Below are 18,871 nucleotides of genomic sequence, written 5' to 3'. Positions count from 1 at the left end.
GAGATCTCCGCAGTCCATGGGATTCCCTACAGATTGCAGGACAAGCAAGCCAGAGCCACTCACCAGACGTCAGTCACAGGCAAGTTCATCTATTTGAGTAAATTGTTTAATAAACTTCTTTTCTGAATTATAATGCCATTATTGAAAGAAGAAGACCTTTTTTTCCTGAAAAGTAGTAAATGGTTTTAATGAAATAAAGAACTTGTCTATTTCTTCTATTGAGACTAAAAAGAAACAATGAAGAACGTGATTTTTCTTTGCCAGTGTAAGGAACCACATTTTGAGGCTGACCTCCACATAGTTCTATACGAGGTGCGATCAGAAAGTTTCAGGCTGTGTCAATAGAGGGTGAACCGGATGTAGTACGAGCTTCTGCCTTTAGGGGGTGCGGCCTACATTCATAGTGAATCAGTGTGCCAGCCGGCATCATCGAATTAGCATTTGTTTCTTAGTTACGGGCGTATTGGTAGTGCATTACACCGACCCTCCTGCGATTTCGGAATGGCGTGTGCATCAAATTTTGCCAAAGACTCGCCAGAACGGCTACGGAAACCTATGAAATGCTAAAGCAAGCATTTGGGGAGTCCACAATGGGTCGTGCACAAACTTTTGTGTGGCATTCACGTTTTAAAAATGGCCGAACCTCTGTCGATGATGACGAGCGTTCTGGACGACCATCTTCGAGCACAACGCCCGAAAATGTTACGAAGATTCGGCAGGCCATTCACGAAGATCGACGTTGTACCATCAACGACTTGTGCGACATTGTTAGGATAGGCTATGGGACCTGTCAGCTGATTCTAAAGGAAGAACTCCACATGCGACGCATCCTGTCTGAGGACCAGAAGCAGAATCGACTTCTCGTTTGTCAGGAGCTCAAAGATCTTGCAAGAACCGACCCCAACTTCCTTTCTAAGCTCCGTGTGACTTCTTCCTCTTCCCAAAGATGAAAATTCAGCTAAAGGGAAGGAGATTTGAGACGATAGAAGAGATTCGGGCAGAATCGCAGATGGTGCTTGACAGGCTGACAAAGAAAGATTTCCAGGGATGCTTCCAGGCTTGGCAGCGGCGCTGGGATCGTTGTGTTCACTCCCAGGGGAACTACTTCGAGGGTGATGGATGAATTTAATACCTGAGATAAGTGTACGGGTTTTTATAGGCGCAGTCTAGAAACTTTCTGATCGCACATCGTAATTGAGAATGCATGGAGTTTACCTCCATGCTCCCACTGCCTCATGGCATTGCGCTTAGTCACAAGGATAACTTCAGCTGATATAGCGAACCATTAAATGTTTAAAAATCGTAATCGGTGTTGGTTTTCTGTAAGTCCAAGTGGTGTTAGAACCCAAAGACGACTGTGAGAACCTGAAATCTCTCTTTAAACCATATTTAGTACGTGAACTGGTTGAAAGCGTCTGACGTACTTATTTCTGCTTCATATCTGGAAAAACCAGTAAGGCCTGTTGTGTAAGTTGGTAGGAGTGTTTGTTGCTGCAGCCATGAAAGAGTTATGACGGTGTTCCTTGTTTGTCACTACACAATGGTGGCGATATCACAGGAAGCTGGTGAGTTCAGTTTTATAAATTTAGATTGTTCAACATTGAAACAATTTATATTACTGACGGTGAAGTTTCCACCTTTGCTTCCAGAAGGCATTATAAAGTGGCATTACTAATGGTGATATGGAAAATAAATCTAATTGATACGGCTACCTCTTGCCCCTTGTCGGTTGAATTCACCTTAGTAGTAGAAGTGCTACAGATGTTGGCTGTGTTGTAGTGGCTTGCCATTTCTTAATCTTTCATTTAGGTCCTTTCTTCATGACATCAAAACAGGCGAACCTGAAGGGCATGGACCGACTGGTGTTTATAGACTCCCTTGCTGTCATAATGGGGCACGAGGAGAGGGAGCCGTGTAAGCCGGGACACCTGGCACTTGTTCCTATCTTGGAGACAGCGATCAACATCCTCGGCTCCAGACAGACGGCAAGCGAACTGTTCATTAAATATCCACTGAATCAGTGGCAACGGAAGTTGCGTGGGTCTGACGTGATGTGTGTGAGTTGTAGAGTTTGTAGTTGCAGTATTATGACGTGTGGAATAATGGCCCACTTGGCGAATGTTTTAAATTTGCTGGGGGGGACGAAAGAAAGGTTGCAATATGAATCTGTAAGCGAGGGAGTTCAGATTTTGTCAGGTCGCTGGTCGTGACCCATATTTAAAGTTAACTTGTGAATGGGTTTGTAATGAACATGACAAAATTTGTCTTCTGAAAATGGAAGGTGCTTGTTCATTGGCTAAGGTGGGAGTGTTAACTGCTTGGTGAAGTAAAACTGTGTGTTCTTTGAAGAGTGTGATGTCTTGATTTCTTGAATGTGAATGTATTTTCTCTTTGTGGGAGTAGCAGATTACGAGAAACAGAATGATCCTTCAGATTCTACTGAGCACCACGTGACCTGCGTACTGCTAGCCAGAGAAGCGTTGAAGTACGTGCGGCAACAGTTGGCAGACCGACTTGATGTCAGAAGATTAAACCTGCTGGGACAAAGAAGGAACCTCGAATCCGCAAGAGACTGATATCGGTCTGAACCAGGCATTCGTTGTGTGAGTACATGAGCATTAGAATGTATTTGATGTGGTTGTCGTGTGAGAGAGATGAGTCTGTCCAATTTTATTAGGTACTTTAGATGTTGTGAACTTAAATGTGAGATTTGATATGTTGAAAGACATAAATGTGGTGAGGGATTGGCATTATTGCAGTATCTGTGGTACGCTGGAGGCATTCATGATTCTCTAGTGAATATATTGTTCATAGGACACCAAAATTGGAGGTTAGGTGTAGCTTGTAGACGAGGGTGGTGACTATTTGTGATAAGGTTTTGTTACATGTGAGATGTGCACAGTGAGCGGAGCTGCCGGGATATTTTCTGTTCTTGTGCTTAAGTTTAGAGTTTGCTGTGTTGAGCAAGGGGATCGGTTACAAAACTTGTAAGTTTGTGGTGTGGTGTTCGTTATGAATTTGGATTTGCTTGCAAAAATGGAGATGACTGTCAGAGGTTCCATTTATTCGAGACTTAACCATAAGTTGAGAGTTGTCAGGTGTCAGTCTCATGGACATGTGATGAGGCTCAGTATTACTTCTGGTATATTTCATGGTTGGGGGTGGGGATGGGATTTGCATTAGGATCGAGGAGTGGTGTGGTTGGTTGGAACCAAGTATAGAAAGGCAGTGCCACTTATGTGGGTCACAATGTACCAGTGCTGGTGTTGTCAGGATTGTTATATTATGTGTGTAAAATGGTTGTGAAGAGTTCTTGGCTTAGGAAAGACTAATTTGTTAGTCTTGTCAGTCAGATTGTTTATAGGAAGAATGTAGAGTTATTGACCATTTAGTTTGGTTAAAGATTGTTGACCTGGAAATGAAATGATATATGATGTCTGTTTGGTGTTCGTTGACCACCTTGGCTGCTCCCTCATAAATATATTTTTACATAACCCCTCCTTCCTCTCATCTTGGGCTCCCATATCGCACCCACGAAACCCTCAGTTATTTTTTTTAGAGGGCAGAAATCAGGAAGGAAATGCATACAATACGAAACCCGTGTCTCCCCTCCTTTCATTTCTAAAACGTATTACTACTGTAAGAATCTGTGCTGAAATGGAAGGGAGAGGACTTTAAGTGGTACAGCTCTTTTGCAGGATGTTTGTTAAAATATTAGATGTTCGAGCCGTCTGTGAGTGAAGATTCCTTTGCGTATGATTCTTGGAGGCAGAACGTAGCTTTGTTTGTTGCACGTTTTATTGATCTTGTTATTGGGTAGTCAATCAACATACGATGACGATGTTGAAGGGGTCCCGGGATCTTAATAAACATTGTGACCACAATCAGAAATTCTCATGTAGACATGCTGGCAATTCAGTAATCAGCGTGCACTAAAACTCATCTCGTAAAACTGTTTATTGACGTAATGTCAGATGCAAAATATTGTTTTGTAGAATTGCTTTCTTTATTTTGTTGTGTTTCTACTTGTTAAAGTTGTTACATTGAGAGTGCTGCTGCTGGTGTCATGGAGAGATGTTTCCTCAAAGTAAGAAATTTTTGGTGGCTCTCCTTTACTTAGTGGGGAATCCCCATGTCCACAGTACAGAGTGTCTAAGTATTTGCGACCGGGTTGGTGGCCCCAGCACCCTGCCAGTTTCTTTGGCACTTACAGTCATCCTTCCATCATGTTATGTGAATTGGGTGTGGAGCGACAGAGAGAAGGCAGGCAGTTGTCTGCTGGTTCTGTAATTGCTGGAAATGTGACCATACGAGTAACCAAGACTTCGAATAAAAATCTTCCCCAAGATGTGGGCGTAGGTGTGCGGATTGTTTTAAAAAGGGTAGCAGAAAAATTGAACGTAGTTTAGCATAATGAATGGCGCATTGCTTTGGTTAACAAGGAAATGATCATTTTTTTTACCGTAGCCGAAACAAATTATTTACGAACACACAGTCACGAAGGTCATATTGAACGGCTTTTCGCGTTTGCTTTACTTCATCGTTTTGTCGTCTGATTTGACTTCGTTTGTCCCCACCATTTTCCTACGTAATACGACCATAATTCGTTGCTTTGGATACGTTACTGGGGGGGGGGGGAAAGGGTCCCTTTGTAATTTATGAAAGTGACATTTGACAACTTCCTGAAGCGTAGCCTAGAACGTTTGTACATTGGCCGACAGAATTCGTGTATTTCTACATTGTTTTGAGGTCTTGTTCGTCCTCGTAATCTTTAAAAAACAACTCAGCTCAATTTGAATACTAAGAAAAGTGTTAAAACTAGTTACTACGTGTTTGTCCAGGAAGGCACTGATGTTTTGTAGTTGGTAATATTACCAGTTTGTTACGATTCTAGTGAGGCAGTCAGAAAGGGAAAGAATGAGCACGGAAGTTGCATATGGCAGATTAGATGTTTGGAAGAAGATGGCAATAATGATGATGACAGTAATTGCAGTAAACTTGTCTTCGCGATGTGTGTGTTACTTTTTCTTCAGAATCGTCACCTTTACTCGGAACACCTGATGTGATCTGGATATGCCATTCTGGTCGCTGTGGTGTGACAGCAGATAGGTTGCGGTGTTTAAATATCAGTGTTGTAATGCAGTTTGGAATAAGCAGGGTTCCTAATGACGTAGGATGTGGAAAGAGGCAACTCCATTCTGAATGAACCTGGTTTCATGCGGAATGTCACGGACATTGCACTTTGGAATTTCCTGGAAACTCGGCTATGCTGTCAGAGGAATTTTGCACTTATCTTCATCCAAGATCGTTTCCTTCCACACAAGAGACTGAGCTACTGTCGCAGTTTAAAATATAAGGTGACATTTTCATTGATCTGTCTTTTACATGAACATTTGTCATTTCAGAGTTGGTGACCTTGAAATAATGACTTTTTGTACAGACTGGATGCAGCGGCTTGTCACCGTTTAGATTCAGCTGTAACGAGTATTGCCCAGGTAAATGTTAGGTGGAGGGAATATGTTGTTTGTGGCAATTATTACTAATATAGAATATCGCAAGTTCTTATCTATTAAAAGAATTATTAAGAAATCTGTGCTCCTGCCCTCCACTCTCTCCGTTTTAGTTTTGATTAGATCGATCATTGACAGTGGACGTCATGGTCTCTTACAATTGAACAAAGTTTGAGATAAGGGATTCCTATTTATTATTAATGTTCATCACATTTAATGTTTTCGTCTGAATTTGTGAACTCTTGTAAGAGAATTAAACTTTTTTAACACAATTTCAAGTAACATTAGATTGACTTCTGTTTGTTCACGGCAACATTGATAATAAAAGAATATTCCAGTAGGCAATTAATATTTTAAAGGAATGAAAGGTGTTTCGTATCCCAGAATCTTAATAAAAATTAATGGATCTTAAGAAGTGGGGTTTATATTCTGAACAATAATTCTAACACTTTACATCTCTTGATACATGGACATTATTAAAGCGTTTTAGGGAGCTGAAAGAAATTTTTATTCCGGATTTAGAGGAATAAATATCGAAGAATCTCCCTCTCATTATCTCCTACATCAGCAGATTAAATCCGGGGAATGCTTGCTATTATTGAGTGCAAAGTATTTATGGGTGCAAAACGTGGTCTTTCACATTGAGGGAGGAACATAGACTGAGGAGCTCTGAGAACAGAGTGTCGAGGAAGATGTCTGGACCCAAAATGAAGGTGGGACGGATAATAGAGAAAAATGCATGACGAGCTCCTCAGCCGATGTTTTTAGGGCGAGTTGAAAGTTTACAAGGCCTGAAGGGAACACCTCGGCGTAGGTGGGAAGATAACATTAACACGAATCTTACGGAGATGGGGTCTCAATGGAGTGAACTGGATGCAACTGACTCAGGATAGACCCCGGTGGCGGACTTTTGTGAACACGATGATGTACCCGACAGACATTAAGGTGGCTCATAAATCCTTTGAAAGGGTTACAAAGTTCAAATACTTGGGAACAACAAAAACGATTCAAAATGATGCTCACGACGAAGTTAGGAGGAGACTAAATTCCGGAAATGCTTGCAACTTCTCAGTCCAAAATATTTTGTCTTCCCGTCTGATTTCTAAGAACCTGAAGATTAAAATATACAAGACAATAATTTTGCCTGTTGTTTTGTATGGGTGCGAAACATGGCTTCTCACTCAGAGGGAAGAACACAGATTGCAGGTGTTTGAGAATCGGGTGTTGAGGAGGATATTTGGGCCTAGGAGGGAAGACGATGGGGCGTGGAGAAAACTGCACAATGACGAGCTTAAAAATCTGTACTCCTCCCCAAATATTGTCAGGCTGATTAAGTCGAGAAGAATGAGATGGGCTGGGCATGTAGCGCGCATGGATGGGACAAGAGGTGTGCACCGGGTACTGGTTTGGAAGCCTAAAGGGAAGAGACCGCTGGGGAGACCTAGACGTAGATGGGAGGATAATGTCAGGCGGGATCTGTGGGAGATAGGAGTTGAAGGAGACTGGATTTTGTTGGCCCAGGACAGAGCTTTGGTTAATTCGGTGATGAACCTTCGGGTTCGGTAAGCCATCTAGTTAGTTAGTCAATCGGTCAACGACATGGCCAGCTTTCTTATTAATTATGATTGTCCCAGTTGGCGCTACTCGCAACAGTTACCTTCGTTGCAACTAAAGGTACGACATTTTATTTTACATCCATTGTCCTAGCACTGTGCGAGATTATGTCAAGAACTTCTTTACAGTTCGTGTACTGATTAAGTTACAAGTTCACGCTGCAACCTGTAGCAACTAGATATCCCACCCGACATGTAGGACTGTTTGTAGTGGCAGCATGCTGCAATGGAGTGCGATACTGACCGGGTTAATACGACCCACACAATCGTATGTCCCAGTGACGCATTAAACCACGGAAGACATTGTAAAGAACCTTGACTTAATCACATTAACGTATAGATGCTTCTGGAGTGTGTGCCCATAAGAATAGCAGTAACTTGGGTGTGCTGTTTTAATGGATTTATCTGAAATGACATATGGGAATACCTCCCCCTACAAGCGTTGATGGGTACCTCATTCAGGCGTAAGCTCCCAGTCTATTTGCGCAAACGCAATTATGACAGAAACAATATCTGCTGTGGAAACCTCAAATCTTACAATTTAGTTCTGGTTTGAGGGGGTAAGTAGAGGATTACATGACCTACGAAGCTAAGATGCTAGCCAAACCTCGACTGCTAACACTTAATTGTTCATCATGGAAGATAAATTACGATCCAAAAACTCAACTGCCAAAGTTTTAACTCCCCTGACCCCCATCCCGGAGTGGGGTTTGGCCAACACTTTTGAAAAAGTCACGCTTTGCCACTGTGGGAATTCCTTTTCGAAATTTTTTGCTCAGAATATAACTTTTGGGCCAAGCTGGTGCGGCATTACTTTTCTCTCTTTAACTCCCTCTGCATTTATGATCTCCTCCCTCCCCCCCCCCCATTTGGACACATCACATCAACTGGATGCTGTATGGACGTAGAATACCACACGGCAAACACGTACGTACTGTGGCAAAGTCCGTCATAAATAAATATGAATCTGCCTTCAATGTGTGGATAATGGCAACCCATATCAACCTTCAGACATACATGAATGTACAAAAGAAATGTATCTAATCTCGATCTTATGTGTACATGATGCCTTTTATGTTGATTTTATCATTTTGTTTTCTATATTACTCCATATTTATTAATGTTTTCTTTAAATCATTGCTTTACAGACTAATATTGAACATCAGATGAACCACGCCATATAAAAAACAATACCTTCGTTCTAATATATAAGAGTAATCTGATAAGAACATCTTTCATAAACTGCATAACATTGTAAAGGATTGTAATTCGAGTTTTAAATTTACCAATCTAATTTATACCTGAAGACGGTTAAATATAACCGAAACATGTCGTAAGAGACGTTCCAATTTGTAAATCGATCATTCGATGCGGAACGTGAAATGATATTTTAAATATTTTATATTTTATCATCTTATTAAAAATTGTGATTTGACGGCAAATATTAAAACATTTATCAGTGTTGTTTTGCATGTCTTACGTTTGCACAAACTTGGTGACTATGAACTGTCTGCTGGATATATGATTGATTTCTTAGTTACCTAACCAGCAGACATTCGCAAGTACGTTATTCTGAAGTTTTGTCATTTCCTTTTGATTTATTGTCTGGTAACTTTCAAGGATCTGTATTAGGACCTTTGTTGTTTAATGTGCAATGTCATTAAATTTTAAGGCCATAAAGTCTCCTCAATATAGTTCTTTACTTCGAAAGGACGCAGAAAGCTTAAAGAATTTGAAAAATGTAAACTTCAAAAAATTTTGAAAAATTTCAAAATTTTTGGGTTTTGTGTTGTTTTTTTTGACAATTTCCAGCAATTTTAGTTTTTTTCAAAAAAATTAAAAAAAATATGAAAATGTCGAAATTTTTCCCATTCTATACCTACCAGAAACGTTGAATGACACCCAGTCCATGCGAGACTCCGTCTGTGCAGCACCCAATCTCTGCTTCTCACGGTCTCGGCCGGGCTGGCCATGGGGCGTTTCCCGCGAAAGAGTTCCCGGCGACCGGCCGACCATTGTATCTGTCCCCTCTTCGAGGCCTGCCTCGCTCGCGGCACTGCGTTCTGAGCCACCCGTAAATCAGCAATCGCCGGTCGTCGGGGTCCGCAGGCCGGCAGTCGGCTCCTCGGCTGCCGCCAGAGGCACGGGCAGCCTCCCCTTGACAGCTCACTAACACTTATTTGCAAAAATATATATAAATACGTACATAAAAACGTATGTATGCATATATATATTATTTTTTATTCTTACCAAGTCGGTATCGCCGAGGGGTTTGTGGTGCCAAGCATTACAGAAAACTACGACGCACCGCCGGACATTGACTCGGAACTCGACCGACCAAGTAGCATGCACCGCACTCGCGCGCGCACACAGAAGCCACGGCAACGTACTTTATGTGATTTCTTATTATATTATGTTTTTACTCTTTTTTGATTCTACCAAAATTTCTTATTCTCTCAAAAATATATATGCATATTTATATACACATGCGTATTTATATATTCTTAATTTTATTCTTATGTAGTCGGTATCGCCGAGGGACTTGTGCTGTCAGGCAACGCGGAAAGTAGCACGCACCGAAGAAGTTAGCCAGTCAGATATTACGCACCGTGTGACTTTGACTCAGGCAGCCAACTACCGCACACAAACGAGACACGGTAAGCTGCTTGTACGTGATGTTTATTTATATTTTAATTTGGAGTTCCCCCCTTCTCTTATTGTTTCATTCTTCGCACTGCGTCGTACATGGACGGTCGAGCTCTGCGGCTATGTCCCACGGTGCGTGGTAGTTAAGACAGTCGAGCAAAGTCCGTCATAAATAAATATGAATGTACAAAAGAAATGTATCTAATCTCGATCTTATGTGTACATGGGATATACGGATATCCGCACGTAGGAACGTTGAAACTTCGATATCAGCAGACGTGCGTGATTACACCAAACGCACTGATGATAATGTTTGGCATGTATTGCCCTACGTCAGTGGTCCCCAACCTTTTTTTTGCCCAAGGGCACATTTGAGAGTTTATGAGATTGTGGCGGGCACCAACCAATTAACAAAGCCAAATTTTGTTTTCTCTGGACAAATAAGATACGGACACCAAATAATACACAAAAGAACACGACGTTTATTGATACAAGAAACCACGCAATAAAAAATACGTACTTTTATAAGTACAATTATTATTACCCAAGTGGGAAGTTAGTGTGATGTTTGGCGCTGCATTTCAGCGGCCAGTTTTACAAATTTGGAAGAGTAGGATGATGTTGCTGCTCGCAATCGTCAAGATGGGCATTAGTACGTAGAGAACTGTGCTTTGATTTTATAATGTTCATGGTTGAACGGCATTTATTATTCAGTATAACCTCTTTCCGTATCAACGCGGGCACCGCGTTGGGGACCACTGTTGTACATTATTTCGCCCTCACATCTTCGTCAGTTATCAGAGTGATTATTCTCTTGTAACATTGATGTCACTGTTAGGTCAAGGTCATGACAAAGTCAAGACAAGATCGCCCCAAAAGTTTGCCAGATAGAGGTCTTTAAAATTCTCAAGGTCATACGTATTTATGCCAAACGGCAAATACCTGATTGACCATACTCATGTCAAAATGAGGTCACGTATAGGTCAAGGAAGCCACGACAAATTCGGCCCAATAGTTTCGTAGATACTGGTCTTAAAAAATCTCAAGGTTATATCTTCTCACCAATATTTCTGCTAGCCAGCCACCCTAGGGCCACACCCTTTACCCCAGGGCCACTACCCCAGTCGCACCCCTTCCCAGGGCTATCCCCTTCTTTGGGCCAACCCTCATGATCACCCCTACCCAAGATCGCCCCCCCGGGACCATCCCCTCAGGATCCCTGCAGCATCACCATATCCCAGGAACCACAGGATCCCCTAGGACCCCAGGATTCCCTGGACACTGCCCTCTAGGATCACGGCAGGATCCCCGAAGACAATCACCTCTAGGATCCCCTATAACCCCCTCCAGGATTCCTCGGATTTACCAGGACTCCCCATGACCATCCTAGTATTCCCCACAGATTTCCTAGGATCCCCACCAAGGATTCCCTACCCAGATCTAGCAGAATCTGCCACCAAACATTTCCAACAGAATTTCCCACGATCGCAACCCATGATTCCCAGGATATTCCCCTGGATTCACCACATAATATTACCCACGATCCTGCAGGATTCCCCACCAAAAATCCCCATATTATCCCACATAGGATCCACAACCAGAATTCAAAACGGGCGCCCTAACCCCCGCGCCCTAACCCCCGCGCCCTAACCCCCGCGCCCTAACCCCCGCGCCCTAACCCCCGCGCCCTAACCCCCGCGCCCTAACCCCCGCGCCCTAACCCCCGCGCCCTAACCCCACGAAGGGAGGTGGAGGCCCAGGCCGTTTCTTGAGCGAGCAGAGGCGCGGACCCGGCTCCGGACAATGGCCCGGGCGCCGGGTTCCAACGAACCACCCGAGTCGGACGAGTCCAACTCGTTGGCTTTGCGCTCGCACGCTACGCAAAACAGGACCTCGTGGGCGAGGCGAGTCGTTCAACTCTTTCGACTAACCGACCTGGCAACAGATCTTGTCTAGGGGATATAGCAGGAACATAGTAAGATTAGGTATAATGAGAGGACCACTCAAAATTCGAAAATAGTACCAGCAACGAAAGCGCGGTAATTGATATGGAATAATACCGACAGGGGGGCTCAACCCCAGCCGCTAAGTGGTCATAGGAACTTAAAACAAACCTCTTAAAGCAAAATAACCTCTTGCGCCCTCTGTGCGGGACGGCGCTTGTGGTGGGTCCCGATGTTCCCGCACAGAGGACGGTGCCATTTATTTTATGTTTTTGAGCCTTGTTTTATTCTGTACGACCATTTACAGGATCCTCGGTCCCTCGATTTGGTTTCATTCGATTAAATCATTGAGTTTTCGCTGCTCGTAGTATTTTCGCTTTTAGTGTTTTATTACTGGACGTATAATTTTATCTGCCCCTTAGTCATCTCTGCCGACACGCGTTGGATGAGTTTTTCATCTTTGCCTTTCCCAGCATGCTCCGCGAAACTTGTTTCCTCGAACAAGTTGAGTTCTTTCCGTTTGTCTGTCTCCTGCTTCGGTACAGCGCGTATGTACGCAGTCTTTAGGTAAGTTGGGGCTTCAGTCGGCCATTTTGATATTACGTCTCAGCTTGTGTTTGGTTTAATTCTCGATTTATTCGACAGCCAAAGAGTTGTTGAAGGTTTCGTGGTGGTAGTACGAAGCTCTAAAGAATGCAGGCGATTTCGTGATAGTGAAAATACTAACCGATTTTCTCTAGAAATTACAAACGTCTTTGAGTTAGATTTTATTAACCCTTGCACCATTGAAAATTTAATCCTGAAATCTGAAGCGAAAATAATAATAATAAATTCTTATTGTGTGGATTTCCACCTCTTTTTCCATTCACTGTACGTGTAATGTAAGCACAAATCGATGAAAATTGTAATATTGATTATAATTGACTCCTGGATTTGACCTTATCATAATGAATACAGATTTAACCTGGTCGGATAGATAACGACCCTGACTTATCGGCATTTCTGTCTGGCGGCTTTACAGGTGAATTACGTCGCTTTTCCATGGAGAAAGTGGAGTGATATAAGATCGTCTATATATTTTTCTCAAGGACTGTGACACGCACATGCGAGAGTACATGTGTCCTGTTGTGGGTCCTCGGGTGCTACGTCCTGTACAACGCGAGCCTACTTAAGTCATTCAAGGTGAGTTGCATGAAATATTCCGTCCTCTGAAGTAGAGAGTTCTGAAAGTACGTTGAGAGAAAAACTTATATTGCGTGCTGTTACCGATACAACGTGACTTGGCATACGTCACACAAGACAAGATGGCTGAAATGACGTTGCAATACTGAACTAAGTATTCTGAGATATTATTTTATTTTACGTTTTGATTGTTCTGTGATTCTGCCCACGCATTCCGTCTCCTTCTAGGTCAGTGGTAACAACCACGTGACACTCGTTCAAGACTTGAGGTTTACGGAGCGGTGAGGATGACGGCCGCTTACATCGTGAGGTCGCTAACACGACAACCCGAAAATTATATTACAGCAGCAGCGAACTAAGGACTCCGGTGAGTACAATGAGAAATTGTCAGATAATGCCCACTGATCGAGTTTCAGAGCGTACGTACAGAAGCGACGTAATTATAAATTCTTGTCATTATGTCTGCTTTGAGGTGATTGGCGGAGCCCTCTTCACATTCACGGTGATTATGATATCATCATTCTTCATCGCCGTCGTGAATTTCTGAACCAGAAGATTTTTCCACGTCTCGCTCCTGGACGCTGCTCTGTGACGTCGTCTGGCTCGAGACGTCTGAAACGATGAGGCACCAGTGAGCGATGGACTCGGGTGAGTACGGTGATGTATTATTTCGAGGTTGATTCAAAATTATAATGACTTTCGTAGATAGTGTTCTGTGGGAAATTAGAAATTAGTATGTCTCGACGGTAATGTAGTGTCTGAGTAAAACCTGGTCTACGTGGATGGGATTTCGCGAAGGTACCGATATCGTCAAAAATCAAAGAATGTTTGAAACCCCCTACGTACGGTAAGGAATCGAGTTCTTTTATGAGTTGGAAACAGAAAGGAAAAGTTACAGATCATTTGAGAATTGTTGATGGGAAAGATTGGAAAAGGAGAAAATGCTGACAATCGCAGAGACGTTGCGTGTCCGGTGATGGACACGCACACTTGCGGTATGAGACCAGTTTCTTGCGTCTGTCTTGTAAACATGTACGGCAGTCATCGTGTAGCTGACAGTCGTTTAACTGGTCAAGGCCTTTCTCTTCGTGTATAAACACAGAAATTTTAAAAACTGACTGGTCGTCCTTACTTCATTTCTGTTGGATAAATTTCGTAAGGAAATGCTGTTGGTGTTAGGTGGACCGAGTATTGCGTACGGAGTCTGTATTGATTTGGATTAACCGTCTGCCAGGGACGCGACTAGTTTTGTGAGCTGTTTATTCCGAGAATCATAGTTCGTCTGAATTATATTTAAGAATTCAGTCCGTACCTCGAAGAAAACACAACTCTTCACCATTACGAAGATCAACTGGGTAACGCTGTTTAAGGAAATGATCGTTGTTTATTCCGAGAATCATAGTTCGTCTGATTTATATTTAAGAATCCAGTCCGTACCGCGAAGAAAACACAACTCTACACCATTACGAAGATCAACTGGTTAACGCTGTTTAAGGAAATGATCGCTGTTTATTCCGAGAATCATAGTTCGTCTGATTTATATTTAAGAATCCAGTCCGTACCGCGAAGATAACACAACACTTCACCATTAAGAAGATCAACTGGTTAACGCTGTTTAAGGAAATGATCGCTGTTTATTCCGAGAATCATAGTTCGTCTGAATAATATTTAAGAATCCAGTCCGTACCGCGAAGAAAACACAACACTTCACCATTACGAAGATCAACTGGTTAACGCTGTTTAAGGAAATGATCGCTATTTATTCCGAGAATCATAGTTCGTCTGATTTATATTTAAGAATCCAGTCCGTACCTCGAATAAAACACAACTCTTCACCATTACGAAGATCAACTGGTTAACGCTGTTTAAGGAAATGATCGTAGTTTATAGTGAGAATCATAGAAAATCCATAAATATAAAAGGCATCATAAATAAAACACTTTGTACATACGTTGAAGTAAACTTTCAGAATTGAACTAATTGGTATTAAGCATTCTCTGTTGAAGGCTTAATGTACCGTTTACATACCTTTTTCTTTATCAGTATTACTTCGCCCCACTCGCTTGTAAATAATCTTCTTGAATCTCTTTCCCTAAGTGTTTTCAAGTTCGGATTGTCTTACAGAGTGAGAAACGAAGTATTACGCCTGTCTAAATCATCAAGAAATATTATAGGACTGTTAACTTAGTTGAAGCATCTCTCTCTCTGTCTGTCTGTCTGTCTGTGTTTTTAATAAGTTCCGAAGATTAGGATGGGTTGACACTCAGGTTACAGTAAATTGGTTCATCGATTCTCGACAGATTCTGACGAATTTAGGACCGCGTTCAGGTGTGTGTTGCTCTAAAATCCAGTCGTTCCTCAGCTCGAATATTTGTTGCGCCATTGAACATTGTCTCGAGAATAATAGCAAAACTTGAAGAAGTCGCTGTTTCCAGCACTTCGTGTCCCATTTGATAAGTTGAACACGTGTACGTGTTCAGTACGAGAAAGAAATTGCTGCCGTGTTTGAAAACATGTTTTAAGCTGGAAGAAACCAGCAGATAGTCTCAATAAATGCACTGCGTGAATGGAATTCTTAGGAATATTACACATTCTCCAACTTTGTCGCATTGCTCATATCACGTGTAACCATGGATTAAATTCCTTGTGGAATCGAATTCAGACAAATAATTATCTTTTTCTGTTATTTCGTGTCATGAACTGTTGACCTTGGTTGAAAGAGTGCGTCTTAATGCACTTCCATAAAATTCTCCGCTGTTCGTGGAGACGCTTTCAAAAAATTATGCAGTACTTGAAAGAATTGGCACAATGGCGGCGTGACCTGTTGATTTGACCCTAGGGATCCGTGTAATGTTTGCCCAAGTGCATGGTAACAAATTAAACATGTCTGTGCGCACGGGCGTAATATCGAAAGTCAATTTTGGAGCTACCTGCCTTGTCCAATGCCTAATCCATTCAGAATTTTTTGTCCTAGATGCATGCAAGTTTAAATTTATGGATATTCTTAATCGTGGATTTGTACTTTTAATACATAAATTAATAACGAGGGTCATGGCTGATAGTACCAATGGAAGGTAACAGATAGTGACATACAGTTAATATCGAATTTGACGAAAATCGGCCTGTGTAATGTTAGTAGTACGTGTTAGAAACGAAGAGTATTGACTGCGAATGGTTGTTTGGAAATGGGGGGCACGTTTTGACCTTAAGGTCGTATCGCAGGGCCGGTATCCAGCCGATATTCCAGCAAGCTTCTGGTAGCGTCGGACACCATCGTACATATACGTGCGTTCGACTGTGAGTTATACAGTAGCTGTGCATGGTCCCAGATCAAAATAACCCTTTAAAGCAAATATTATTATTATTATATGTCCAAATTTCTGTAATAATCAGTGAGACTTTAATTTCTATTTTTATCGTATGCGTGTATGGCATTATTAATTATTTTAGAAAGAATTTATTTTATTGAAATGACACCAGATGCCATACTACTTTCTTTTTTAAATTTTACATGCTTTGCCATCGATATGACCATCAAAGGTAGTCTTGCGAATTTCTGAGGTGGGAGTTAGAAGCTAACAATAGGCTCAGCCAGTCAAATTATCCGCCTTGAATGGAAAGTTCAGCGTAGTGTTCACAAAATCCCGTCACTGGTGTCTTTCCTGAGCCATATTAATCCATTTCGCAACCTTGAAAAGTACTTCCGTAAGAACAATTTTAATATTATCCTCCCAGTTACACCTAATGTTGTAGAATGTAACATTAATGCTCACCGATCTTTAGCCCTGAGGATGGAAGAAATATATTCCTCGGAAATATTTGTTACTCCACATGATACTTGAACGAATAATATCTGATTTCTTTAAATCCGGGTCGTATGAGTCATTACATCCAGACTCTATATCCTCTGCAATATGTCAATTTTAAAAGAGATTATTCTTGTTTAATGTTTCACGGACTAATCACATTTCTGTTCCTTGTTTGAGTCTCTCATATCTTTGTAAACTTTTCCGCATAAAATGATTATTATCCAATTTCTTTTAAATCGAATATTGACAAATTACACCCGTATCTGTTTTGCCAGAGCATGGGATTATGAACATGTGGACGTCATTCTCTGTTCCGTAATACGTCGTTAACTGGTCAGATGTTTACAGCAGGTCGCAGTAACCCCGTACCCGTTTAACCGTTGAGCACACTGGCTAGAACCTGGTGCTGTTGGAATGTCTTGGTGTAGATAGAAATCACTGTCTTCCTTTGATGTATGGTCCCTCATCATGCACGTAGTCTGTTTAATGATCGGTCAGGGTTAGTTCCACAGATCAGGAGAGTTGGGTAAGTAAACATAAAAGAAATAAATATTGAGTTGTCCTACTCGATAGGTTTCGGGTTCGAATCTCTCCCCGTCGACAGACAATCGTTAGAGATCTTTCTCGTCCTTTTTAGTATTCTGAAGCATATTTTAAGACACATTAAATGTAGACAGCTATCGCTTTATTCAATGTAATTTCAAGTTCATATTTTAGAAGAATCATGCCATTTTATGGGGTATAACGGACAAAATTTTAAGACTAATAAATTGCCCGCTAAGAATGACGGCAAAAATGTAAAGTAGTAAACAATAATAATCATAAGAATTATCCGATTAGACCCAACATCTCTTAGCAGCGTTACCATGGCAACGGTTATTTATAAATGTTATCCCGTAAGGTCCAAAATCGCTTGGGAGCAAATAATCATAACCGAAAAATGTTTTATGAATGTCTTTTGTGATGTTGCGTCATCATAAGGGCCCACCATCATCGCTGTTATGATGGAGGTAGCAATATCATTTCCTAAACGTCGGTAAACTTAATCATCACAATTACCACAGTGAGAACAGGAGATAACAATTTACGCGCAGATTGAAGATGTAAGGCACAAATTTCTATCTTGCGAGGCCGAGGCGTAGTGTCGGGACAGATAATACCCGCATCCCCCCCCCGAAGCTGCTTTTAATGAGTGCTTTTTCTATAATTAGTCTAGCATTTCAGAAAAGAGTGTGTTGTGTTTAGGAGATAACTTTCAACCAAGCTGTTTGTATGTTCTAATCAAAATAACGTTGACCATGAATTTAGAATCTTTTGTCTTCTAGTCTGATAAATAAAAGTTGTAAATATTAATGAACAACACACGGTTATGTTTAAATTTGGTTTGCTATCATCGTAATTAATGTTAATATGAATAATATGGAGCTTCAGACCCTACATATAAATTCTTGTCATTATATGGGACATTCTGTCTGGTTTCAGGGGAACGGCAAGTGAATCTTCGTGGTTCCGAAACTCAGAGGAGGATCTTCATGGCATTTTCACCCGTGCGGTTGCGTCTACACGCTCCGGGGAACCCGGACGCTGCACTCTTGTCGTGTTTCCAGTGTCGGCGGTCATCTCTCCGGCATATTTCGTTTCTACCATCTTTGCTGGCGAGTGAAACGAATTACTTTAATTTTAAATTAACACACGACTAACGCCTGGGGTGCAGGGGTTAAACTCCTTCCAATGTTCCTTAATTTTGAGTCTCCAATTAATGTTTTGCTTGTTCCATCCCTTGAGCAAAATGAATTCAGATTCTTTCTATTTACTCGTCTTCTTCTTTCTTTTCTTCTTTTTCGCCTTCTTCCTACCCTCAGAGGATAGACGGGTTAGAGTAGAGTTGTAGCTGCATGCATTCTTAACCACTAACAACATCATCGACCCTGCAGTCCAGCCGCTGCGCTGCAACGGAATATCAGCGGAATCCAGCAAAGACGCAGTTAGTTTGCCCACAATATTAGAAATGTTGAGGGTGTGAGGTCACAGACCATGCGTTAAGTTGCAGTGGTGGGATTTGCTAAAGCATATATAGAAGATATTGAGGATTTTAAAAAGTGGGGATTTTCTGTTTTGATGATCTGAGTAACGGCTAGCTTTTCAAGTTAAGTAATTTTGAGGTGACT

The 18,871-nt window shown here is 41.7% G+C and overlaps 1 protein-coding gene across 18 annotated transcripts in view; it reads left to right on the top strand.

The window, feature by feature from the left end:
* Positions 1–18,587, top strand: part of LOC147871101 (GATOR complex protein Iml1-like) — a 59,935-nt gene extending 41,348 nt beyond the window's left edge. For 7 of the 18 annotated variants that reach the window (XM_087341251.1, XM_087341248.1, XM_087341263.1 and 4 more), the window contains 5 exons: positions 4–79; positions 1,810–2,603; positions 5,406–5,495; positions 9,648–9,780; positions 12,734–12,893. The gene's annotated coding sequence lies outside the window, so the exon portion shown is untranslated. Of the gene's footprint in view, positions 1–3; positions 80–1,809; positions 2,604–5,033; positions 5,358–5,405; positions 5,496–8,271; positions 8,588–9,647; positions 9,781–12,733; positions 12,895–13,122; positions 13,262–13,366; positions 13,543–18,185 lie in introns of those variants that run through there. The other 11 variants (XM_087341247.1, XM_087341259.1, XM_087341250.1 and 8 more) reach the window with 11 other exon arrangements.
* Positions 18,588–18,871: the final 284 nt, after the last annotated feature.

This window comes from Zootermopsis nevadensis, unplaced genomic scaffold (genome assembly GCF_977971745.1).
Source record: "Zootermopsis nevadensis isolate Lab colony 2312 unplaced genomic scaffold, Znev_1.0 Znev_ptg000066l, whole genome shotgun sequence".
NCBI classification, from domain to species: domain Eukaryota; kingdom Metazoa; phylum Arthropoda; class Insecta; order Blattodea; family Termopsidae; genus Zootermopsis; species Zootermopsis nevadensis.
The sequence above is the reverse complement of the archived record's forward strand: the minus strand, read 5'-3'. Positions and strand labels throughout refer to the sequence as shown.